We start from the raw sequence: 26,708 nt of genomic DNA, 5'->3' as shown, positions 1-26,708 counted from the left end.
GATAGACTTGTTGCCAAAAACTTTTAGGGAGTATACATACAATTTGAGCTCTTGGTTGGAAGGTTAGTTAAGAATTCTACCCTAAAGGCATTCAGATCTGGCTGAAAAGCCCATGAGAGTATTTCAGGCATGGAAAGCCAAGACACTCTGGCAAAAGATCTCGGTGAGTGAGATCTCAGTGGAAAGAACAGGTCTTCAAAGAAGGAGGTACCTTTCTCTGAAGGGAGGAGAGAACCTCCACTTTGACTATGACCTTGTCTAAACAAGATAAGAGTCGGAGAACTCAAGGGGCTTCCATAGCCTTGGAAACTCATGACTGGAGCATAGGGAGATTACTGATGCCATAGACAGGAGTGTCAATTGGTAAAGTCAACAACAGGAGTCACTGTGCACTTACTCCTCATGTAGGATCTCTGTCCTTAATGTGCTGTGCATTGAGATTTAATGCTATAACGAGTACTCAAATAATATATTTCACTTTGTGTTTCTATGGGGGTGCAAACTGTTGAAATCTTTACTTAATGCATACTAAACTGATCCTCTGTAAAAAAAAAAAAAAAAAAAAAAAAAAAAAGAAAAGAAACTATCAACTCCCAACTTGACTCTCACTGGGATTAAACATGACAATAGGTCTGATCTGATTTCATCATCATTAAAAAAAATCATCTATTATTTTTCACTTTATGTTTCTGTGTGGGAGCAAACTGTTGAAATCCTTACTTAATGTATACTAAGCTGATCTTCTGTATATTAAGATAATCGAAAATGAATCTTGATGTGAATGGAAGGGGAGAGGGAGTGGGAAAGGGGAGGGTTGTGGGTGGGAGGGACGGTATGGGGGGGAAGCCATAGTAATCCATTATTCGTACTTTGGAAACGTATATTCATTAAATAAAAGTTAAAAAAAAAAATAAAAGTAAAAAAAAAAAAAAAAAAAAAGAATTCTACCAATCACCTGCCAGTAAGGAAAATATTTAGATGACTCTTCAGATGTAATCTTTTACACAACAAGGAAAATAGGATGTAGCCTGATAAAGGACAACAAACCTTTCATGACCTACTGGACACATTTCTTAAGTTTATTTGCAAACCATATCATAGTAGCTATCTAAGGGAATAGTGATGAAGATTAAACAACAATGATATACATAAAATAACTGCACATGGAATCTGGAACAGATGTTGTTATTAATAATTATATTTTAATTGTTACCATAGCCATTTTGTTTCTTGGTATTTTATTTTTTTTTTATTTATTTATTTTTTTTTGACAGGCAGAGTGGACAGTGAGAGAGAGAGACAGAGAGAAAGGTCTTCCTTTGCCGTTGGTTCACCCTCCAATGGCCGCCGCGGCCGGCGCGCTGCGGCCGGCGCACCGCGCTGATCCGATGGCAGGAGCCAGGAGCCAGGTGCTTTTCCTGGTCTCCCATGGGGTGCAGGGCCCAAGCACCTGGGCCATCCTCCACTGCACTCCCGGGCCACAGCAGAGGGCTGGCCTGGAAGAGGGGCAACCGGGACAGAATCCGGCGCCCCAACCGGGACTAGAACCCGGTGTGCCGGCGCCGCTAGGCGGAGGATTAGCCTAGTGAGCCGCGGCGCCGGCCTGTTTCTTGGTATTGATGAGCATTGTGAAATTTGAGGGAGAGGCTGTTAACATAATGAAGAGAAAAATTTAGTCATAGGTAATTCACAGAATAACATCATATACATCATTTACTCAGGAGCGGGAGTAGGCCACCACACTCTCAGAATATCTACCTGCATAAGTAGCAAAATGCTTTATGCACTCAGAATTTTCTCTCTTTGTACCAAAAAAAGCTCAAGCTGATCTGAAAAAGAAATCCAGTTTTTGAAAATTATTTCATTTGAAAACCACGCTGAAATTAATTCAAAGTAAAAATCTTATTGAAAAGTAGGTGACTATTTTAATTTAATGCAAGAAACTTGGGTTAAGTGTCATACACAAAAATATATCACACATTATTTACAAGAATGAAATATATTTAGATTTCTTTATTTTATTGAGAAGTTTTAGGTGAAATAGAAGTTAGTTAGTCCTAAGTCTCAGTATGTCAAGTTTTTGGTTTTTTTAAAGATTCACTTATTTGAAAGGCGGAACTACAGAGAAGGAAGATGTATGTGTGTAATGGAAAGAGAGAGAGAGGATGAGAGAAAGAGAGAGAGAGACAGCGAGTGAGCTAGCTTTCATTTTCTGGTTCATTCTCCAAATGGCTGCAAAGGTCAGATCTGAGCCAGTTCCTGGCCAGGCCAAATCCAGGAGCCAGGAACTCCATCGGAGTCTCCCACAGGAGTGTCAGAAGCCCAAGTTCTTGGCCCATCTTCTCCTGCTTTTCCAGGTGCATTAGTAGGGAGCTGGATCAGAAGCAGAGCAGCCAGGGCTGGAACCATTGAGAGCTATGGCTTAACCCGCTGAGGTACAATGCAGGTCCTACTCTTCCAAGCTTTTAGTAGAGGAATTTTTCAAATTGCAGTGCTAGGAACCTCTTCCTCTTCCCTAATGTGCTTCCTGGCTACCACTTAACCTGTAGTTTTCTCTCTACTGTCATGCGCAACAACAAAGATATCTTTTTCAATTTTCTCTATTTGGGAGAAATTTTGGAATATCTGTTAGCATGTATACCATGAGATAGCCACACTCTGTATATATCTGGTACACATTGGCATATTTAATCAACAGGTATGGGAGAACATGGCTTATCAGCCTATGGTTACCACAGTGGCAGCTAGCTACCAGGTATGTATTGCTCTTAATTTCCAAAGCCTCAAGGTACTAAGTGTTAGCGGTCTGCACCCTAATGTTTATTGCAGCTCAATTCACAATAGCTAAGACCTGGAACCAACCTAAATGCCCATCAACGGTAGACTGGATAAAGAAATTATGGGATATGTACTCTTTAGAATACTATACCGCAGTAAGAAACAACGAAATCCAGTCATTTGCAACAAGATGGAGGAATCTGGAACACATCATGCTGAGTGAAATAAGCGAGTCCCAAAGGGACAAATACCATATGTTCTCCCTAATCGGTGACAACTGACTGAACACCAAAAAGGAAACCTGTTGAAGTGAAATGGACACTATGGGAAACGGTGACTTGATCAGCATAGCCCTGACTGTTAATGAACAACTTAATACATTATCCCTCTTAGTAGTTTTTTGTCTGTTCTACTTAATATGACTGGTCTAATTCTGTAATTAATACACAGTTATTCTTAAGTGTTGAAAATTAACTGAAATGTGATCCCTGTTAAACATAAGAGTGGGAATAAGAGAGGGAAGAGATGTATAATTTGGGACATGCTGAAGCTGACTTGCCCCAAATGGTAGCGTTAGAAACATACCAGGGGATTCCAATTCAATCCCATCAAGGTGGCATGTACCAATGCCATCTCACTAGTCCAAGTGATCAATTTCAGTTCACAATTGAGCATAATGAAAGGACTAAGAGTCAAAGGGAGCACATAAACAAGTCTAGTACCTGCTAACACTAACCGATAGAATAAATAAAGGGGAGAGTGATCCAACATGGGAAGTGAGATACTCAGCAGACCCATAGAATGGCAGATGTCCTAAATAGCACTCTGGCCTCAGAATCAGCCCTAAAGGCATTCGGAGCTGGCTGAAAAGCCCATGAGAGTATTTCAGGCATGGAAAGCCAAGACACTCTGGCAAAAGATCTCTGTGAGTGAGATCCCAGTGGAAAGAACAGGTCATCAAAGAAGGAGGTACCTTTCTCTGAAGGGAGGAGAGAACCTCCACTTTGACTATGACCTTGTCTAAACAAGATAAGAGTCGGAGAACTCAGAGGGCTTCCATAGCCTTGGAAACTCATGACTGGAGCATAGGGAGATTACTGATGCCATAGACAGGAGTGTCAGTTGGTAAAGTCAACAACAGGAGTCACTGTGCACTTACTCCTCATGTAGGATCTCTGTCCTTAATGTGCTGTGCATTGAGATTTAATACTATAACGAGTACTCAAACAATATATTTCACTTTGTGTTTCTATGGGGGTGCAAACTGTTGAAATCTTTACTTAATGCATACTAAACTGATCTTCTGTAAAAAAAAAAAGAAATTATCAATTCCCAACTTGACTCTCACTGGGATTAAACATGACAATAGGTCTGATCTGATTTCATCATCATTTAAAAAAAATCATCTATTATTTTTCACTTTATGTTTCTGTGTGGGAGCAAACTGTTGAAATCCTTACTTAATGTATACTAAGCTGATCTTCTGTATATTAAGATAATCGAATATGAATCTTGATGTGAATGGAAGGGGAGAGGGAGTGGGAAAGGGGAGGGTTGTGGGTGGGAGGGACGGTATGGGGGGGAAGCCATTGTAATCCATAAGTCGTACTTTGGAAATTTATATTCATTAAATAAAAGTTAAAAAATAAAAAAAATTTTCACTGGAATAATCTTTTTTAAAAAACATTTAGTTTATTTATTTGAAAGGCAGAGTTATTTAAAGAGAGGGTGAGAGAAAGAGAGATCTTTCACTCACTTTTTCACATCCTAAATGGTTGCAATAGCTGGGGCTAGGCCAGGCTGATGCCAGGAGCCAGGAACTTCATCTGAGTCTCCCATGTGGGTACAGGGGCCCAAGCACTTGGGCCATCTTCTGCTGTTTTTGCTGGTGCATTAGCAGGGAGCTGACTCAGAAGTGGAGCAGCAGGAAGTCAAACAGGCACCCATATGAGATGCTAGCGCTGCAGGCAGTGACTTAACCCAATATGCCACAATGCTGGACCCAATGTAAAAGTCTTACCTATGAGGTTTTCCTTCTTGGACTCTTACAACAGCATCACAAGGAGTTTCTAATGTATTAGGAGTATGACATTTTATCTTTAACATACTATAGAAACTAAATGTAAAAGTATATCTTAACTATACAATCTGAAAAATGTTATATTACCATTCATAAATTTTGTTGATCCCAGCATTGAATTTTTTTTTTCTAACAGTAGCAATATGGATAGACACTAATCCATCTGTATTCTTTGTTACCTTGTTCTCCTTCAATCCGCTAACTTGGCCAACTGTTGTTTGATTAGCATTGTAAATAAAAAATGCACACATTGTAAACATTGAGTCCATGAACCTATGGATACACATTTCACAAACTCTGTAGCCATTCTGTAAAAATTTAGAGCAGCAAAGGTACATTGAAATCTTACACTAGACATAATTCTGTATTATCAGCATTGTGATAATTAAAGGTATCTGCTAAAATGTGTGTACATTTTTATACTTAAACTTCTCTAATTTCATGCCACAACTTTCTTCTCTTCTTTTCAAGGTACTGAAATTATATACTTCCAATACCTTATCTGCAAATTTGAAATCCCAAGCAATCTGAATATCAAAATGTTTTCTGAAATTCATTTGATTAGAAAACTGCCATGGGTAAAAATGTCATTATTTATGATCCCAATTTTTCCCTGAAAAAAATTAGCCATATCTTTGATAGCATTGCATGGCTGTAATACATGTTCTGTGTACCACATCACAGTTCTAAAATCCTAGAAGTTCTTATTTCCATATATATATCTAACCTTAAAGAGCTCAGGAAAGAAATAGTAGACCTGGGATTCTTTCCTGCTCATATCTCAACTATTAAAGTTTTTCTTTATTTCTATTTTTAAAAATTCAGTTAATTTGGATGACATTTAAAGACAGCTATTTTTAGGAATTGATCACAGGTTAATAATTGAGGACTTCTTGTGAAATTGAAGTTATGTTCTGTTGGAGGGGGGAAACAGTAGATATCAATGGAGATTATCCATTTGAAAACAAAGAAATGTGATCATCCTTATCACTGAGGGAAATAGAATGTACCTTTATGTAAATGTAATTTTATTTTAGTAACATATCTCAAAAAGCAGATGCCTGGCAGTGTGTACAAACTATTAAGAGTCCTATGATTTTCTACTATAATCCAGCTGTTTTCAAAGTTTTTGATAGACATTTCTTACTGCTCTGCCACCCTGCTCTGTGAGTCATGTAATTGTTTACTGTCCTGGTCCATTTAACTCCCATCTAGGACCATATCTCATACATATCCAGAATATTTATATTTTTATTTGATTACAAAAGAAAACTTTATTTTGTATACATATGGGATTTCACATGTCAAGTTATTAATATAGTAAAATAATTTTGGGGGACTATATTAACCCATTCTTCCTCCTTTCTCCCCCACCCTTCCTCCCTCCCTCCCTCCCTTCTTTCCTTCGTTTCTAAGGAACTTCCTTCCTTCCTTCCTTCCTTCCTTCCTTCCTTCCTTCCTTCCTCCTTCCCTTTGTTTACTCCCCTTTATAATCCTTCTCACACCTCCCCCACCCTATTCTACTTTTTTTCCTGGATGTGAACATACATTATTTTCATGGAAATTTAATACATGTGGAGTCCTTCTCTTGAAATACAAGGCATTTTTGCTACCTGAAAGTTAAACTTCATAATTCTTACCCTATCTAAAATAGTTATGATGACCTTTGTCTTTATTATGAAAATGCTGAGATAGCACTTAATCAAGTGATACTGTGATTGCATCAATTAAGCAAACATAGACCATAAGTTAGTGACATTTGATATGGATAGAAAAGTAAGAATTAGAGAGTAAATTTCTCAAATGTGCTGATATTTCCAAGTTAATTCCAGAGGAGGATAAAATATCTTTCAATAAACTGCAACAAATGTACCATTTGGTAATTTTTGAAATATATGTACACCTATGAGAGTATCATCACAGTCAAGACCATGAACATGGGGCCAGCACCATGGCTCACTTGGTTAATCCTCTGCCTGCGGTGCCAGCATCCCATATGGGTTCTGGTTTCTAGTCCTGGTTGCTCCTCTTCCAGGCCAGCTCTCTGCTGTGGCCCGGGAAGGCAGTGGAGGATGGCCCAAGTGCTGGGGCCCCTGCATCCATGTCAGAGACCAGGAGGAAGCACCTGGCTCCTGGTTTCAGATCGGCACAGTGCTGGCCGTGGCGGCCATTTGGGGAGTGAGCCAACGGAAGGAAGACCTTTCTCTCTCTCTCTGTCTCTCTCTCTCTCACTGTATATAACTCTACCTGTCAAAAAAAAAAAAAAAAAAAGAGATCATGAACAGTTCTATCATCCCCAAAAGCTTCTTCAGGAAACACTATCATCCTTTCCTCGCATCCTGGCTTTTTCTCCTACTTCTTGTCTGCAGATAACTGCTAATCTGCTTTCTGTCACTATGCAATAATTTGCATTTTCCAGAATTTTATATAAACAGAATCATGTTTTTACAAAATGATCTCCTTCACTCAGCATAATTATTTTTAGACCCATGTATGCTGCTGGGTAGATTAACAACTTATTCATATTTAATGCTGGATGGTGTTATGTATGGATATGCCACAATTTGTTTATCCATATACTTGTTAATGAATCAACTTGGTTATACTATTATTTGGTTATATTCCAGTTTCTGGTATCACCAAGAAAGCTGCTGTAATTATTTCTATAAAAGGACATGTGTTTCCATTGTTCTTTTTTAAAAAGGATTCTTTAGTTTATGCAAAAAATAGAGAGACAGAGACAGACAAGGACAGATCTTTCATCTGCAGGTTCACCCTGCCAGCACCCAACTCCAAGTCCTGAACAACTAGAGCTGAGCTAGTCTAAAGCCAAATCTCCCACACGGACAGCAAGGACCCAGGTACTTGAGCCATCACCTGCTGCCCCCCAGGGTATGTGTTAACAGGAAGCTGGAACCGGAAGTTGAGTGGTCACTCAACTTCTCAGAAATGGGATGTGTTCATTCTTAACAGCTGTGCCAGATGCTCATCCCTATTTTCATTTTTCTTGAGTAAACACTGAGAAATAAAAGAGACAGACTTCATGGTTATTGTATATTTGACATTTTTAAAAAGATTTATTTTTTATTTATTTCAAAGGTACAGTTAGAGAGAAAGAGATTTTGCTCCCAAACGGCAGCAGCTGTGCGATGCCAAAGTCAAAGTCAGGAGCCCTGGGCTTTTTCCAGGTATAGGGGCCCAGAATCTGGACCATCTTTTTGTTTTGTTTTAAATAATTTTACTCTCTCAGTTCAACAGTATTTTCAAAGTGTACATATAATGTCCACTTCTTTTTTATTTATTTATTTTTTAAAGATTTTATTTATTTACTTGAAACTCAGAGTTACACACAGAGAGAAGGAGAGGCAGAGAGAGAGAGAGAGAAAGAGAGAGAGAGAGAGAGAGGTCTTCCATCTGCTGGTTCACTCCAGATGGCTGCAATGGCCAGAGCTGCGCCCATCCAAAGCCAGGAGCCAGGAGCTTCTTCAGGATCTCCCATGTGGGTGCAGGGGCCCAAGGACTTCACTGCTTTCCCAGACCACAGCAGAGAGCTGCATAAGAAGTGGAGCATCCAGGTCTGGAACTGGCTCCCATATGGGATGCTGGCACTGCAGGCGGCAGCTTTACCTGCTACACCACAGTGCCGGCCCCTTAGACCATCTTCTGCTACTTTCCCAGGCATGTAAGCAGGGAGCTAGATCAGAAGTGGAACAGCTAGCCCTCAATTCTATATGAGCAGCCTGCGCCCATATCGGGATTCTAGCATTCCCAACATATTTGACTTTTTAAGAACCTGCTACATCGTTTTTCACAACAGTTCCACAATTGTATGTTTTTATCAGGAATGTATGGGAGCTCTAATCAGCCAAACATGAATGTACTTGTTCATCAACATTTGGTTAGTCTGTCCTTTATTTTGAGACTTCAAACAAGAGTGGTGCTATCTAATTATGGCTATGATTTATGTTTCCTAATGACTAATGTTAACAATCTTCTTATGGTTATTTTTCAACTGTACCTTTTTTTGGTGAAGTGTCTACCCACATCTTAAAAAGAAACTTTATTTTTTAGAACAGTTTTAAATTTCCAAAAAAACTGAGAGGACAGTGCAGAGAATTCTCACGGATCATGCACCCATTTAGATCATGCACCCAGTTTTCCCTAATGTCTTCCACCATTGTGTACGCTTGCTTCAGTTAATGAAGGAATATTAATATCTTATCGTTAACTGCAATCTAGACCCAAACTTCCTTAGTTTTTACATAATGTCCTATACTTGTTCTAGGAGACCACATTACATTTAATCATTTCTCCTCAGGCTCTTCTTGTTTGCGACAGTTCCTGCTCTCCTTGTTTTTGCTGGCCCTGACAGGTTTGGACAGTACAGATCAGGTGTTTCACAGAATGCTTCTCTGATAGAATCTGTCTGATATTTTTCTGGTGGTTTTACTAGGATAATAGTTTTTTGGAGAATAAGACCACAGTGGCTAACTTCCATTTTAATCGTATCTTTTAAGGCTTAAAGGAGTTCTTACAATCAGCTTGTCACTGTCGCTCCCCCTCTTCGTGGAGGAGCGACACTAAACCCTGCCTAGGCTTCATATCCGAGTCACGGCACCATTATGTCGCTCCCCCTCTTCGTGGAGGAACGACACGAAGCCCTGCCTAGGCTTCATATCCAAGTCACGGCACCATTATGTCGCTCCCCGTCTTCGTGGAGGAACGACACAGGACCCTGCGTTGTTCTTTTGTCTGCTCGGCCCTCCCCGGGCTTGCTGCTGGTTCTTCCCGGGTTGGCCACCATCCCCTCCACCTCCGTGGAAGGGCGGTTCCCCCTGGCCGCTTTCCCCACTTCCGCAGGGGAGCAGCACACCGCCGGCCGGCTTTCTCGGGGGCTGCACAGGTGTTCCTTCAGCTAGATGTTCCCCTTAGATGTTCCTGGTGCATGCCGTCTCTCTCCTCCTTTATAGTCCTCCTCCGCCAATCCTAACTCGGCTGCCCACACGCCGAGTATGCTGCTCTCCAATCAGGAGCAAGTCCTACAGTTTATTGGCTGAACTGGAGGCAGCTGCGTAGAAGCTGTTTTCTCCTCTCCCAGCGCCATATTGTGGGAGAGCAGATGCATAGAATAAGTCTTAATTCCAGTAACTCAGTCTAGTCCGGTTGCTCCCCACAGATCCCCCTTTCTTTTTATTTTTTGGCGTTGATGCGCGCCTGTCTTCGGTGTCCCGCGGCACACACTCTGCTCTGCTTGCTAGAGTTGCCACAGGTTCTTACAAGTCCTATCAATCAGGCAAACCGAATCCGGGTCCTCTCTTCGCCATGTTGTGAGGAGGTTTCTAGGCACTGATGCATGCCTGTGTTCGGTGCCCTGCAGCGCATGCTCTACTCTGCTAGAACTGCCTGCAGGTGCTTACAAAACCTATCAGGCAAACCGAATCCAAGCCTTCTCAGCGCCATATTGTGGGGAGGCTTATTGGTGTTGATTCGTGCCTATCTTCGGTGACCTGCAGCTCATACTCTGGTCGAGCTGCCTGCTGGTGCTTATCGCCCTAATCAGGCAGACCGAATCCAAGCTCTCTCATTGCCATGTTGTGGGGTGACTTATTGGTGTTGATAACGTGCCTGTCTTCGGTGACCTGCGGCGCATAAGCTGCTAGCCGCCCGCAGGTGCTCACCACTTCCCTAATCAGGCAGACCGAATCCAAGCTCTCTCATTGCCATGCTGAGGGGAGGCCTCACCTCTCTCCATTTCTCTATCTCCAGGCATTCCTATCTCTCCTATTTTACTTCTATCTTCCAGCATTCCTGTTTCTCTCACTTTACTTCTAAACTTCCCGCGGCTTCTCTTATCCCCTTGTTTTCCCGGCGCCCGCCTGAGGCTGCTTCTCGGCACCTCACGCCGCAGCAGCTTCACGGCTCTGCGCGGCTTCCCGGTGCCTCGCCCCGCCGGCGCCCGCCCCGCGGCGGCTTCCCGGCTTTGCGCCGCTTCAGCCCGCGCTTCTCTCATCTGCGCGGCTCGGCTTTGCGCGCACACTCCGCGGTCTCCACGCACTTCGCGCCCGCACCACGGCCTCGCGCCAGCCCTGCGTTCCCTATCTATTCACGCCCCGTGCTCTCTCTGCACGCGGCGGCTTCCGCGAATGTTTCCGCCACCACCAGCATTCAGTCCAAGTTCCCCGGACTAACCTGGCGAATTTCAACCTGGCGGCCCACGTCTCTGCCTCTGGTTCCAGATCTTCGCCTCTTGCTCCCCGGGGTGACTTGAAGAATTCCAAGGTGGCTTATGTCTTCGCCTCGGCCTGCACTCGCGGCTTCATCCTCCCTAACATTTTTCTCTACCCGGTATGTTTCCCAAAGTTTTCTTCCAACAATATTCCTCCCTCATTTCTCCTGGCCTCTCCCCACAGTCCGTATCCAAGTCTAAGTTTCTTCTAGGTTTCACTTTCACTTTCAACCTGCAGTCCGTATCTAAGTCTAAGTTTCTTCTTGCTTTCACTTTAAATCCTAACTTCTTTCCCACAGTCCGTATCCGAGTCCGAGCCTCCTCCAGGTTTCACTTTCGCTTTCAATCTCCTAGCTTCCCCGCCATAGTCCGCATCCGAGTCTATGAAAGCTTTCACTTTCGCTTTCAATCCTAACTTCTTTCCCACAGTCCATATCCGAGTCTATGCCTAGGCTTTCAATAGCTTCTTCCGGCACCTAGGCTCTTTGCTAGTCTCTCTCTCCGGTATTTTCCCAGTTCTTCCCGTTTCTTCTCTCCTAGGTTTTCTATCCGTCCTAGGTTTCCTATCCGAGCTAGGTTTTCTATCCGAGCTAGGTTTCCTATCCGAGTCACGGCACCATTATGTCGCTCCCCCTCTTCGTGGAGGAGCGACACTAAACCCTGCCTAGGCTTCATATCCGAGTCACGGCACCATTATGTCGCTCCCCCTCTTCGTGGAGGAGCGACACTAAACCCTGCCTAGGCTTCATATCCGAGTCACGGCACCATTATGTCGCTCCCCCTCTTCGTGGAGGAGCAACACTAAACCCTGCCTAGGCTTCATATCCGAGTCACGGCACCATTATGTCGCTCCCCCTCTTCGTGGAGGAGCGACACTAAACCCTGCCTAGGCTTCATATCCGAGTCACGGCACCACTTGCTGCTCCTCCGCACGCGGAGGAGCCGCACCGGACCGGGCGCTTGTTGTTCCCTTTTTTTACAAGTCCTTTCTATAGTAAAGTAAGAATAAGTAAACAGCAAACTCCCAAAGCAAGAATGAGTAGAGAGAAATGAGAAAGAACGAAGTAACGAACTTCCCCGCGAACTCTCCAACGCACTCTCCAACCAACCCACACCACTATGCCGTCTCTCTCCTCCTATATAGTCCTCCTCCGCCAATCCCAACTCGGCTGCCCACACGCCGAGCACGCCGCTCTCCTCCAATCAGGAGCAGCTCCTGCAGCTTGTCAAGTTGGTGAGAGGCAGCTGGGTAGAAGCTGTTTACTCCTCTCCCAGCGCCATATTGTGGGAGAGCAGATGCATAGAATAAGTCTTAATTCCAGTAACAGTCTAGTCCGAGTTGCTCCCCACAGTCACTGTTAACACTAACCTGGATCACTTAATTAAAGTCAAGCCTCCACTGTGAAGTCACTCTTCTTCTCTAGTAAAGGAGTCTTTGTGTGCTGCTCACACTGACTGGGAAATTATGGTCCCTTTATTGACGGTGAAGGATTCACACACTTGTACATTGGATACCTACCCTGAAACTTACTTAATCATTTATTTATATCAGTATGATCTGATCTATGGACATCTAAAATCTATTTTATACTCTGACTTGCTTTTCTTTAAGTAATCTAAGAATTACTTTGTTCTTGCTCCTGTTGCTAAAATTGTTCCAGCTTTGACCACTGGGAGCTCTGTCAGTTGGCTCCAGTTTCCCTCTGATGCACCTCCATGCCTGGAGGGTTGCTGGTTGTTTTGACTTGGTTTTGAGCACCTCCTTACTTCCTGTAACAAAAGATGATCCAGCTTTATCTTGATTACTCTAATCTTTTAAATTAGTTTGTTCTCTTCTTATTTATGTGATTTTGCAGTTTGAAATATACTTTTGATATAAACCTTTTACCAAGTATAGTATATGGACCCATTTTCTCCAGGTTTGTGGCCTGTCCTTTTGGTATATTAATGATGCCTTTTGAAAATGAAAAGTTTTCAATCTGATGAATTTTTTACTTTATTTTATTTAATTTGATACTTTAAGCTTTAATCTAAGAAACTTTTGCCTATCCTATTGTAACAAATTTTCCATTTTGTCTCTTCTAGAATTTTTATGGTTTTTGAGTTTGCTCTTGGGTTTATGATCCATCTTCATTTTCCTTGTCTACATGGAATGAAGTTTGGATTGAGTTTCGCTTACTTTAGAATGTGGGTATCCAATTATTTTAGTTCCATCTGAAGAGGGTAGGATTTCTTTTCTTTTTTTTTTTTTTTTTTGACAGACAGAGTGGACAGTGAGAGAGAGAGAGACAGAGAGAAAGGTCTTCCTTTACTGTTGGTTCACCCTCCAATGGCCGCTGCGGCCGGCGCACCGCGCTGATCCAAAGCCAGGAGCCAGGTGCTTCTCCTGGTCTTCCATGGGGTGCAGGGACCCAAGCACTTGGGCCATCCTCCACTGCCTTCCCGGGCCACAGCAGAGAGCTGGCCTGGAAGAGGGGCAACCGGGACAGAATCCGGCACCCCGACCGGGACTAGAACCCGGTGTGCCGGCGCCACAAGGCGGAGGATTAGCCTAGTGAGCCGTGGCGCCGGCCTGAAGAGGGTAGGATTTCATCAGTGAATTCCCTTTGTACTTTGTCAAACACAAGTGGCCTTATTTGTTTATTTTTTAATTTTTTAAAAATTTATTTATTAATTTATTTATTGAAAGGCAGAGTTAGACCATGAGAGAGAGAGAGAGAGACAGAGAGAAAGGTCTTTCTTTTTTTATTTTTTTAAATTTATTTTTAACTTTTATTTAATGAATATAAATTTCCAAAGTACAGCTTATGGATTACAATGGCTCCCCCCCCACCCATAACTTCCCTCCCACCTGCAACCCTCCCCTTTCCCTCTCCCTCCCCCCTTCCATTCACATCAAGATTCATTTTCAATTCTCTTTATATACAGAAGATCAGTTTAGCATATATTAAGTAAAGATTTCAACAGTTTGCACCCACATAGAAACACAAAGTGAAAAATACTGTTTGAGTACTAGTTATAGCATTAAATCACAATGTACAGCACATTAAGGACAGAGATCCTACATGAGGAGTAAGTGCACAGTGACTCCTGTTGTTGACTTAACAAATTGACACTCTTGTTTATGGCATCAGTAATCACCCTAGGCTCTTGTCATGAGTCGCCAAGGCTATGGAAGCCTTTTGAGTTCACCAACTCTGATCATATTTAGACAAGGTCGTAGTCAAAGTGGAAGTTCTCTCTTCCCTTCAGAGAAAGGTACCTCCTTCTTTGATGACCTGTTCTTTTCACTGGGATCTCACTCGTGGAGATCTTTCATGTAGGGCGTTTTTTTGTTGTTGTTGTTGTTGTTTTTTTTTTTGCCAGAGTGTTTTGGCTTTCCATGCTTGTAATACTCTCATGGGCTTTTCAGCCAGATCCACGTGCCTTAAGGGCTGATTCTGAGGCCAGCGTGCTGTTTAGGACATCTGCCATTCTATGGGTCTGCTGTGTATCTCGCTTCCCATGTTGGATCGTGAAAGAAAGGTCTTTCTTTTTCCATTGGTTCACCCTGCAAATGGCTGCTATGACCGGCGTGTTGCGGCCTGTGCACTTCCCCGATCTGAAGCCAGGAGCCAGGTGCTTCCTCCTGGTCTCCCATGTGGGTGCAGGGCCCAAGGACCTGGGCCATCTTCCACTGCTTTCCCGGGCCACAGCAGAGAGCTGGACTGGAAGAGGGGCAACCGGGACAGAATCCAGAGCCCCATCCGGGACTAGAACCCGAATGCCGGCACTGCAGGTGGAGGCTTAGCCTAGTGAGCTGTGGCACCAGCCTTAAAATTTATTTTTTAAAGAATACAAAGTTCATAAGTACAACTTTAGGAATATAGTTATTCTTCCCATCTTATCAGCCCTCCTACCCACACTCCCACCCTTCCTCCTCCTGAAGTAACTGGATTCCTGACACCCATGAGGGAGACCCAGATTGAGTTCTAGGCTTCTGTCTTTGTCCTGGCCCAGCCGCAGCTGTTGTGGGCATTTGGGGGAATGAACCAACTCATGGGAGATCTGTCCCTGTGTCTGCCTCTCTTTGCCTTTCAAATAAATGAAAATGAATACATAAAAATTTAAACCTCAGGACTTCTGCTTGTGTGGTCACTGAGTTCCAAGGCACACCTCTGCCTGCGGCTGTGCAGGAGGCCCCATGTCCTCAGCCTAGGAGGCTGAAGGGGGAATCTGGCAGCTACTCTTTAACAGACTTCTTGATTTTCAGTTGTTGGATTGCATCGTGCTCTGCCAGTTGTGTCACAGCTCCTCTATGTCCTTGTCTCCTTCCAAAACTTTGCTCATTTCCCTTACTATTATCTTCTATTTTTCTTTCCTTCCAGGTTTATTCTTTTATTAGCATTACTTTTATTTCTAGAGGGAGTAGAAATAAGGTACAGTTCAATCTACTGTACTTAAGTGAAACCTGTTTCTCAAAATTACAAGACATACGGTTTAATTTCATATTTTAAAAAGTTGCTTTAAAAGGAAGGCTGAATTTGACAGGTGAGAGCACTTTCATGCCCCATTTCTATAATCTTATAATTAATCATGCCTCAGAGTAAATTGATTGTTTTATAATGCCCACAACCCATATAAGCCCCAGAGCACCATTAAGCATGATATTTTTATAGTTCCTTTTCTGATTTTAGATTGAGGCTTGATTTTGTTAATCAGAGTACAGATTTTTTTTTTACTACCCTGTAATACTTGTACTTTTTTTTCTGTGGCTGCAGTGCAAAATTTTAGCACATGTATACAGAATAAACTGATCAGATCAGGTAATTAGCATTTTCATCTCCTTATCTGTTATGTCTGGAGACAACAAGCTCCTGTCTTCCAGTTCTTCCTGGAGTAGACAATTGAATATATTATTGTGAACCGTGGCTGTCTTACAGTGCTGTAAATCACTAGAGCTTATTACCTTCATCTGTGTTTTAGTACCTGTTACTCCAGCTTCCTCTCTGCCCCTCCCCTTCTTCTTTTCAGCCTCTGGTAAGCACTAGTCTAAGTTCACACAGTAGAATATTATTCAGCCATTTAAAAACATAAAAACCTGATGTTTGCAGCAAAACGGATGGAAATGGAGTATATTGTGTTTAGTAAAATTAGTCCGATGCAGAACAATAGCGCATGTTCTCTGGCATATGCGGAAGTTTTCAGGAATCAGGCTGGGGCATGATTATTCACCAGCTGTTTTGCTGCTTTCGAAGGGGGAGGAGTTGCTCATTGAAGCACTTGTCAGCACCTGGTGACGGCCATCTTCCGGGCTAGGTTTAGGCAGCATTTGTATGTTCTAAAGTTCAAATTATGGGGCATTAATGAAAGAAACAACTTGTTGCCAACAGAAATGTTAAAAAGTCAGATAACAATTACTAATTCTAGAAAAACATCCATTAGAATAATGATACATTTTTAAAATCTCTTGGCCTATGTAAGAATGTAGCTCGTTTATTAGTTGTGGCTTAACTTTCCCAGATCTTGTTTATGATAGTTGAAAACACAGAATAACTTGAGTGTCTTCTGGTGTGTAAATACCTACCTTGTATATGTATCTGCCAGTTCTCTCCTCACTGACTGTAATACGCTACTCTTGATGAGAAGCTTTATCTGTTCTGCTCTATAATTGTTTTCATTTCCATTAAAAGAGAAAGGCACAAATAATGGAATGAAAGCATGCAATCTATGTTATGTCAGTGAATCCTTGATGTCCATTAACACCCACCTACACTTGCAATTCCCTTGGCAGAGCACGTAGGAAGGTCTTCCTCCAGCTGCTGCTGTTTTTGCTGATGAGATGCCAAATGTCTTTACAGATACATCTTCAGACAGAGAGAGAGAGAGAGAGAGAGAAATGCAATTATAGGAACTCTGCTTTAAAAGAAATGGTTCAGAAAAGGTGAGTGACTTTATACTTATTAGATCATCATAAAAGGCTAATTTCAAATGATGTTCATTAAGATTTTATCTGATTTTTTCAATATTGTTGTGTATCTAATAATTGCTGTATGACATTTCCATCAGCTGTCAGCCAAAACGCTGGAGCTTTAGGCTATCATCATTTTCACATTTAAAAATCTTTAAAGTTTTAGTTTGTACTTTCCTTTAATTTACCTGGAACCTATTTATTTTCAAATGTTGATGCTCATGCTACACCCTGAACACCCGTTATAGTACAATGAACACAGGGGTACTCATTTATTTTTATGTATACCATATTTTTATGTACAATAATATAACAAAGAACCAATACTAGGGTTGTAACTATAAAATCTGTGGTATTATACAAAAATTTCAAGAATTTTGTTTGCCATTAAAAATAATTTTCATCACTCTTTTCCTATGGTCCACCGTCTGAAGAACTTGTTCCTCAGATATGGCGATGCTGGTGTGGGCCTATATTCATATTTTTGACCATATTATTGGCATCAATAGTCTTTGATGAAGATCATAAAACTTTCTAAATTCAAGTGCAGGCATTTGGAGCCTTGGGTCCACTTGGGTAGCCCAGCAACCCATATTGAGTGCCTGGTTCAAAGTTTTGGCTCATCTACTTCTGACCCAGTTTCCTGCTAAGGTGCACCATGGGAGGCAGTGGGTTAAGTACTTGGGTTCCTGCCACCCATGAGGGAGACCTAGCTGGAGTTCCAGGCTCCTCGCTACAGCCCTGGCCAGCCCTGACTGTTGTGGGCATTTGGGGAATGAACCAGCAAAGGGAAGATCTCTTTGTCTCTCTGCCTGTATTTTAAAAAAAGTATAAAATAGCTTTTTAGCTTCAAACTTGAGATTTTTGAAGTATTAATGTTTTGTTTATTGCTATATTCCGTATTGTGATCAGGTTTATAAGTTGGTGTAGTTAAAAATCTTCAAAGATAACAAAAAGCAAATCAAAATAATAATGTTGCCCTTTAACTCTTTTTTTTTTTTTTTTTTTTTGACAGGCAGAGTGGACAGTGAGAGAGAGAGACAGACAGACAGAAAGGTCTTCCTTTGCCGTTGGTTCACCCTCCAATGGCCGCCGCGGCCGGCGCGCTGCAGCCGGCGCACTGCACTGATCCAATGGCAGGAGCCAGGTGCTTCTCCTGGTCTCCCATGGGGTGCAGGGCCCAAGTACCTGGGCCATCCTCCACTGCACTCCCTGGCCACAGCAGAGAGCTGGCCTAGAAGAGGGGCAACCGGGACAGAATCCGGCGCCCTGACCGGGACTACAATCCAGTGTGCTGGCACCACAAGGCGGAGGATTAGCCTAGTGAGCCACGGCTCCGGCCCCCCCTTAACTCTTGTTTTATTTTTTAAAAATTTTAAAGATTTATTTATTTATTTGAAAGGCAAAATTACAGAGAGGCAGAGAGAGAGAGAGAGAGAGAGAGAGAGAAAGTTCTTCCATCTGCTGGTTCACTCCCCAGATGGCCGCAACAGCCAGAGCTGAGCTGATCCGAAGCCAGGAATCAGGAGGTTCTTCTGGGTCTCCCACATGGGTGCAGGGGCCCAAGGACTTGGGCCATCTTTTACTGCTTTCCCAGGCCGTACCAGAGGGCCGGATTGGAAGTGGAGCAGCTGGGCCTTGAACCCAAGCCCAAATGGTTTGACAGCACTGCAGGTGCTTTGCCCTGTGCCACAGCGCCAGCCCTTTAACTCTTCTTCCCTCTGTTCACTCCCTCTTTTCTCACTTTTTCCTCCCTCCCTCCCAGCCTCCTTCTTCTCTCATCTTTTTCATAATAGCAAACAGTGAATTGAGTTCACAGCTACTTGTGTTTGGACCATATTTCTCATTCATCTCTTTCTAAGTTAGATTGCGCATCTCTTCTTCAAAGCATCCAATTGTTATGAAAGTGTGTAGGAAAAATAACACTGCTTTGAGGTCGGGTGATACATTTTTTTGTGTTCTTGAGTATAGGTGTAAACTGAAGTGGAGTAAAACAAGAAGAGCAAACAGGATAAGAATTAAAAACATTTTGTCTTTGTTCTCTCATTTCCTCTGCTGGAATATAATCAATACTTTACACCAGGGTTAATGTGCTATCTTCAAACATGCTGTTATCTGCTCACAAGAGCACACTAACTTTATTAGTTATGCTGCCTGAAATCTTCCCCACGTGTCAAGGCTGTGTGGGTGTGTGGATCACAAACAAGTCTTGATGCTCTCTTCAGAGCATTTTCTGAGTACACCAACAATAGTAACAAGAACCATACAGCTGCTAGTAATTTTAATGGAGAGAATTTTAATTTTAATTAGTATAATGAACTGAAATGAGAAGTAAGAGTTGTACTCTTTCTCTTCACTAGCTTTTGAATTTTCAGATCTTAACACCTGGTCACCATTCATGGAAAGCTTGAGTTTCATTACGTTTTTCAAAGTATGCTTACTTTGATTTATAGGAATATGGTAAGTTGCTCCTGAACTTTTTTGCAGAAGTCAATGTACTATTTATAATTAACATTCATATATTGGGGTTTATTTTTTTTTTAACTTTTATTTAATGCATATAAATTTCCAAAGTACGACTTATGGATTACAATGGCTTCCCCCCCCATACCATCCCTCCCACCCACAACCCTCCCTTTTCCCACTCCCTCTCCCCTTCCATTCACATAAAGATTCATTTTCGATTATCTTAATATACAGAAGATCAGCTTAGTATACATCAAGTATGGATTTCAACAGTTTGCTCCCACACAGAAACATAAAGTGAAAAATAATAGATGATTTTTTTAAATGATGATGAAATCAGAGCAGACCTATTGTCATGTTTAATCCCAGTGAGAGTCAAGTTGGGAATTGAAAATTTCTTTTTTTTTTTTTTTTTTTTTAACAGAGGATCAGTTTAGTATGCATTAAGTAAGGATTTCAACAGTTTGCACCCCCATAGAAACACAAAGTGAAATATATTGTTTGAGTACTTGTTATAGCATTAAATCTCAATGTACAGCACATTAAGGATAGAGATCCTACATGAGGAGTAAGTGCACAGTGACTCCTGTTGTTGACTTTACCAATTGACACTCCTGTCTATGGCATCAGTAATCTCCCTATGCTCCAGTCATGAGTTTCCAAGGCTATGGAAGCCCTCTGAGTTCTCCGACTCTTATCTTGTTTAGACAAGGTCATAGTCAAAGTGGAGGTTCTCTCCTCCCTTCAGAGAAAGGTACCTCCTTCTTTGATGACCTGTTCTTTCCACTGGGATCTCACTCACAGAGATCTTTTGCCAGAGTGTCTTGGCTTTCCATGCCTGAAATACTCTCATGAGCTTTTCAGCCAGCTCCGAATGCCTTTAGGGCTGATTCTGAGGCCAGAGTGCTATTTAGGACATCTGCCATTCTATGAGTCTGCTGAGTATCTCACTTCCCATGTTGGATCACTCTCCCCTTTATTTAGTCTATCGGTTAGTGTTAGCAGGTACTAGACTTGTCTATGTGCTCCCTTTGACTCCCAGTCCCTTCACCATGACCAACTGTGAACTGAAACTGATCACCTGGAACAGTGAGATGGCATTGGTACATGCCACCTCGATGGGATTGAATTGGAATCCCCTGGTATGCTTCCAACTCCACCACTTGGGGCAAGTCAGCCTGAGCATGTCCCAAATTATACATCTCTTCCCTCTCCCATTCCCACCACCATGTTCAACATTAAAGATACTATTTGACCATCATATCAGGGTTTTTTTAAATCAGAATTTGCATTTCCATCTGTTTAAAGCAGAATATCCTTTCTCTCTGACAGTTATTAATGCTACTACAATAAACATCGCTAGTATTAAAAAGCATTAGAAGTAGAGAAATCAAAATCAAATAATGTGAATTAAACATCTACAGTGTATATAACATCACATTTAGATACACCATCACTATGATTAAATTTTTTTAAGAAAGGAAAGGAATCTGTTAGGGGTTGAATTTTGTTATCAAAAAAGATTTGCTCAATACTAACCCTTTTACCTATAAATATAACTTTATTTGGAAATAAGCCTTTTGCAGAAATAATCAAGTTAGATGATAATCAAGTGAGTCATATGTGATTGCAGAAGACCAGTGCCGGGGTACTTATGAGAAAAAAGACATGGAGACCCAGACACACAAGAAGGCTCTGGAAGAGGCTGGAGTTATTTTGCCACAAGCAAGAAGCCTCAAGGTTTTCCAGCTGCCATCAAAATCTTGGAAGAGTTAATGAAGGATCCTCCCCTAGAGCTTTCCAGTAGACCATTGCCTGGCAACATCTTGATTTGAGACTTCTTCATTCCAAAAGCGTTAGAGAAGCTTCTGTCACTTTAAGCCACACAATTTGCAGCATTTGTTACAGCAGCCATGAGATTACCCCTCATCAAGGACATCCTGTTGTTTATTAAGGTTCTTAAAGCCCTGCTTTGTGGCTGGGAGCAAGCACAAGCAATGCTAAAAAAAATGTTTGGGGGACCAGCGTTCATTTTGAAGGAGTGCTGTTTTGAGCCTTGGCAGCTCTTCAGATCCAGCTCTCTGCTGTGTCCTGGGAAAGCAGTAGAAGATGGCCCAAGTTATCGGGCCCCACCACCCACATGGGAGGCCAGGGTGAAGCTCCTGGCTCCCGGCTTTGGTCTGGCACAACCCCAGCACTTGTGCTCATCTGGCGAGTAAGCCAGCAGATGAAAGACCTCTCTCTCTCTCTTTCTTCCTCTCTCAGTAGCTCTGCCTTTCAAATAGCTATTTTTTAAAAATATTTATTTATTTACTTGAAAGAGTTACACAGAGAGAGAAGGAGAGGCAGAGAGAGAGAGAGAGAGAGAGAGAGAGAGAGAGAGAGAGAGAGGTCTTCCATCCATTGGTTCACTCTCCAGATCAATGGCTGGAGCTTCACCGATCTGAAGCCAGGAGCCAGGAGCCTCCTTCAGGTCTCCCATGCTGGTGCAGGGGCCAGGACTGGGCCATCTTCTACTGATTTCCTAGGCCATAGCAGAGAGCTGGATCGGAAGTAGAGCAGCCGGGACTTGAACAGGCACTCATGGGATGTCGGCACTGCAGGAGGAAGCTTTACCTGCTACACCATAGTGCAGGCCCCAACATATAACTATTTAAAAAAAATATTTTGCACTAGGCTAAGACACAAGTGCTTTTTTAAACTATCACAAGAGGACAATTAAGCAACACTCAATGCCTAATGCCAATAAGTGATACTATACAATAATGGGATTTATTCTAATTTTTCTTCAATACTGAGGTTCTGAAACAGAAAAATACAATGTGTATCATGACCTTATCAAATACTTAACACAGCTGATATTTTCTTTAAAAACTATTCTTTGAGTATTTATTCAAGTAGGGAATAATCAAATCTAAAGTAGACAGTTGAGTGAAAGTTTTGAATAATTTTTTGGGTGTAAGTCTTAATTACAATCTTGTTAAATTTTTACCCTGTTTGGCATTTTTCCCTGGTCATTGCTCTTACGGCATTGATCCTGGCTTATTAGAAGGTTGTGTCAGCTTGCAATATTACTTCTAAATACTATGAAACCCCTAATACTGAGAGAGCAGCATATAGATGATCCAGAGACAGTCATGCATTAGATTGAGAGTTAGAAAACAAAGGAATACGATGAAAGCAGAACTGCAACAGATGGACTGGACATAAAATAATTAAAAGATGGCACATGTCATCAAGGAAAGGAATAAACATTGGAAAAGAAGCAGAAAAAAAGTATTAGAAACAGTCCTCTGGAAAGATTAAGAGAAATGAAACAACATTAGAAGCAGAAAAAAAATCAACCTGAATTTCACTGGGGAGCAGTAAATAACCACAAAGATCTTTATGACGCAATAATTATTTAAAAGAGCTATTAGATAGCTATTACATGTGACTTATTTTTAAAAGAAATATGAGTGAGGATTATAAAAGGCTTAAGTGAATAGATATTTAAGGTCACAACATTTTTCTGAAATTAGCATTCTCCCCACCTCTAGAATAATCTCAGAACTTGTGGGTATATCGTGTTGTTTCCCTTTAGATGTTGTTGATAGGAGTTTCTGTGATATTTGGTTAATTTATATTTATGAAATAATAATTTTGACAAGATGTGATACAAACCGTCATAAACTATTATCAGAAATTTGTGTGTGCAATGTGTGCGTGATGATCTCAACCCATTAGCAACACCACACCTTTTTTTTTTTTTAAGAAAGCCTTTTCTGTTCAAATAAGGTTCATACCCAATTATTCATTCCTGTGATGGGAACACACTCATCCGCTGCTGTGAGTAAATAAGAGGCTCAAAGTACTCAAGAAGAGGATGGAGAGGAAGAAACATTTAACAATTTATCAAGATCTGCTGCCAGTAAATTATTAAAAAGCATAAACATTATAATTACAAGGCTGTTTATCCCTGTTTACTTTTCTAATGTCTCTGCTATTTTCCTTTTTGTTCCAATTATTTTCTATTTTCTACATTTTGGCTATTATAGTATCCCTTGAAATCACTAAGTTTATAAAATGCTATTAGCCTAGAAATGTATATTCTCATCACCCACATGGATTATATTTTTCCTTAATTCAATCATTTTTATCTATTGCTTTTGCCTGTAAAACAGTCCTTCATGTCAAAATTCTTGTTCCTATTCATAATATCATTTTTAAAAGATTTATTTATTTATTTTAAAGGCAGAGTTGCAGAGAGGTAGAAGCAGAGGCAGAGAAAGAGATCTTCCTTCTACTGGCTTACTTCCTAAATTGCCACAATGGCTGGAGCTGGGCTGATCTGAAGCCAGGAGCTAGGAGCCTCCTCTCGGTCTCCCATGCAGGTGCCAAGGGCCCAAGGACTTGGGCCATCTTCCATTGTTTTCCCAGGCCGTAGCAGAGCTGGATTGGAAGTAGAGCAGCCAAGTGTCAAACTGGTGCCCATATGTGATGCTGGCACTGTAGGCGGTGGCTTTACCTTATGCCACAGCACTGGCCCCTGCTTTTATATTGAATAAATGAGAAATAATGAGGGATAATGACTGTTAATTCAAATCTCCTCAAGTTCCTTTAGATTATGGAAAGAGACAATATTCCCTTGGGAAGGTAAGACATATATGTATTTCTTTCTAGAAAACATATTAAAATAATAAAAAAATAATATGTGTATCTAAGGGCCCAGTGGAGACAAGCACCTTGGACATCTCTAACTTTTCCCAGTTGTTTCTTTTTTATTTCCTTTGTAATTGACCAACAGTAACTATATGTGTTTATGGGGTAGAGTGTGATAATGCAATATGTGTACCACATGGGATGACCAAATTAGGATAACCAGTATCTTCATCACTTTATCAATCTTATGGGTTCATAGGCCTTCTGTGAATTCCTTGCCGCTAGTTCTTCATTTACATGTCAAGTACTAGATGCCTTTTCTAGTTTTTAAGAGGATTTGTACAAGCATTTTCTGTATATATATATATATATATATATATTAGTTATTTGTGTGAGAGGGAGAGACAATGAGAGAATTTTTCATCTGCTAGTTCACCCCCAAATGCCCTAGACTGGGTGAAGCCAAGCTGGGAGCCTGGAGCTTCCTCTGGAGATCTCACCCAGGGGGCAGGTATTCACTGGAGCATCACCTGCTGCCTTCAAGGACCACATTCGCCAGGCGCTGCAGTTAGGTGCCCTATCAGGAATTGAACACAGACACTCTGGGGTGAAATGGAAGCATCTCAAACAGTATTTTGATTGCCTGTCCCATTACCCAACATTTTAATAGATATTATCCATGAGGATCTCTCTAAGGATGGGCTTTGGGGAAATGTGCTAGAGCCCTAACAATGCAGAGAGTCTAGGTGAACAGAAGGGCTCAAGGGAAGGTAGGTAAGGTAGGAGGAGATAAGAACAAACTGCCCCATTTTTATGGCCCAGCCAACCGGTTGTGCTATGAATGTCCCACTGCCCTAATTTTTGCCACAGTTTCTTTATTATTTAATATTTAATTCTTCTCTGTTGCTCTCATTTAGAGTTCCTGTGCAATTGATTTGAGAACATGGGTAGGTTATCCTGTTCAGTATCTTCCCAGATGTTTTGTTCTGACCTCATGGAAATCCTATATGAGGGTATTTCAAAAGGCTCATGGAAAATGGAATTCAAAGATAAAGCACCTTTTCCTTGAAATGTTGAGGACCCCTCATAATTGTTATGGGTTCAGATGTATTAAATAAGTTTGCTAGTTGGAACTGTGATATAAAAAACTTGTCATGAACATTTGTGTCTTCCTTTCTCTACAAAATTGGTTTTCTGTTTCTGAGTTTAGTTGTAAGGTCTAAAGCACCACCCTCCATTCTACTGCTATACTGCATACCTTCCACATAATGACTTTAATATTACTGGCATATCTCTTGGTTACTTTTTAAAAAATTACTTTAATATTTGGATGGTAGAATTATAGGTACAGGAGAGGGGGCAGTGTCTTGCATCCATTGGTTCACTTGCCAAATGACCACAACGGCTGGTGTTGGGCCAGGCTAAAGCGAGGAGCAAGGAGCCAGGAACCCTACCTAGTTCTCCCATGTAGGTGGCAGGAGCACAAGCATTTTGGCTACCTTCTGCTATTTTCCCAGGTGCATTAGTAGGAAGATAGACTGGACGTAGACGCAAATGGTACTCAAATGGGATGCTGGTATAAGCAGCTTACCCTGCTACTAAGTCTTCATTTCTGCAGTGCTTTGTCTGCTCCTAATACAATTCAGTTTATTTTTCATCTCTGACATTGTAGTTTTTATCCCTAGTTGTATTTGCTTCTGCTTCTCATATATCTTTCAATTCTCTCAATATTGTATTCAGTCTTTACGCTCTTCTAGTGTATACAACAGTTGTAAGCATATTAATGTCCTTTTTTGCTAGTTATACCATCTTTGTTAGTTCTGATTGATTGCTTATGATTAACTGATGTTTTCCTCTTTGTTATGGTTGTGCTTTTCTCACTCATTTTATGCCTAGTAATTTTTAATTAGATGCCAGGCATTTTTAATTTTACCTTATTGGATACTGAGTATTTTATATTCTAAAAAATTTTTAGCTTTTTCTAAGATACTTCTAGACTATAATTCCCTAATCTTAGGCTGTGAAAAGAACTAGTTTAGAATTACCAGGCCATACTCTAAGTCATTTACATTAGAAAGAGTTAGGGTATTTCCTAATGTTCTTAACATTTGTATTTCCTTAAGTTCCATTGATAATTCCACTGTGCAGTATGAGAACATCCAATACAAGAATCTGGAGAATGAGGGATGTTGACCCCCATTGCCTGAGATCAGATATTTCACCCTATTTTTCTTTCCTCCTCATAATTAAAGAACTGTTCTACTGGATCCAGTGTTCTGAGTAGGGATTTGGAACTGGCTCTACTTGTTACAAGGTAATGGGACAAGAGGCAAGAAGAGGACTTCAGCTGCACTCTTTTTTATCCTCCATCTTCCCTATCCCAACCAAAATCACCTGCTCCCTCTCTCTCCATATATATTTCTCTCTCTCTCTCTCTCTCTCTCTCTCTCTCACACACACACACACACACACACATTGCCAAGAGGGCTACCTGAGCATCTTTGTTGAAATGACCATCAAAATAAGTGTATATTAAAATCATTCCCCCAAGTTAAATAAAGTAAGAG

At 41.4% G+C, this 26,708-nt stretch overlaps 1 long non-coding RNA gene across 2 annotated transcripts in view; it reads left to right on the top strand.

Annotated features, from left to right (window-relative positions):
* The window catches only part of LOC127492966 (uncharacterized), a 60,992-nt gene that overhangs the window by 16,921 nt on the left and 17,363 nt on the right, over positions 1–26,708 (top strand). For both annotated transcript variants that reach the window (XR_011388954.1, XR_011388953.1), the window contains exons 2-3: positions 16,925–17,007; positions 23,255–23,410. This is a non-coding gene — a long non-coding RNA (uncharacterized lncRNA). The remainder of the gene's footprint in view (positions 1–16,924; positions 17,008–23,254; positions 23,411–26,708) is intronic.

This window comes from Oryctolagus cuniculus, chromosome 5 (genome assembly GCF_964237555.1).
Source record: "Oryctolagus cuniculus chromosome 5, mOryCun1.1, whole genome shotgun sequence".
NCBI lineage: Eukaryota > Metazoa > Chordata > Mammalia > Lagomorpha > Leporidae > Oryctolagus > Oryctolagus cuniculus.
This window is presented reverse-complemented; position numbering and strand designations above follow the sequence as displayed.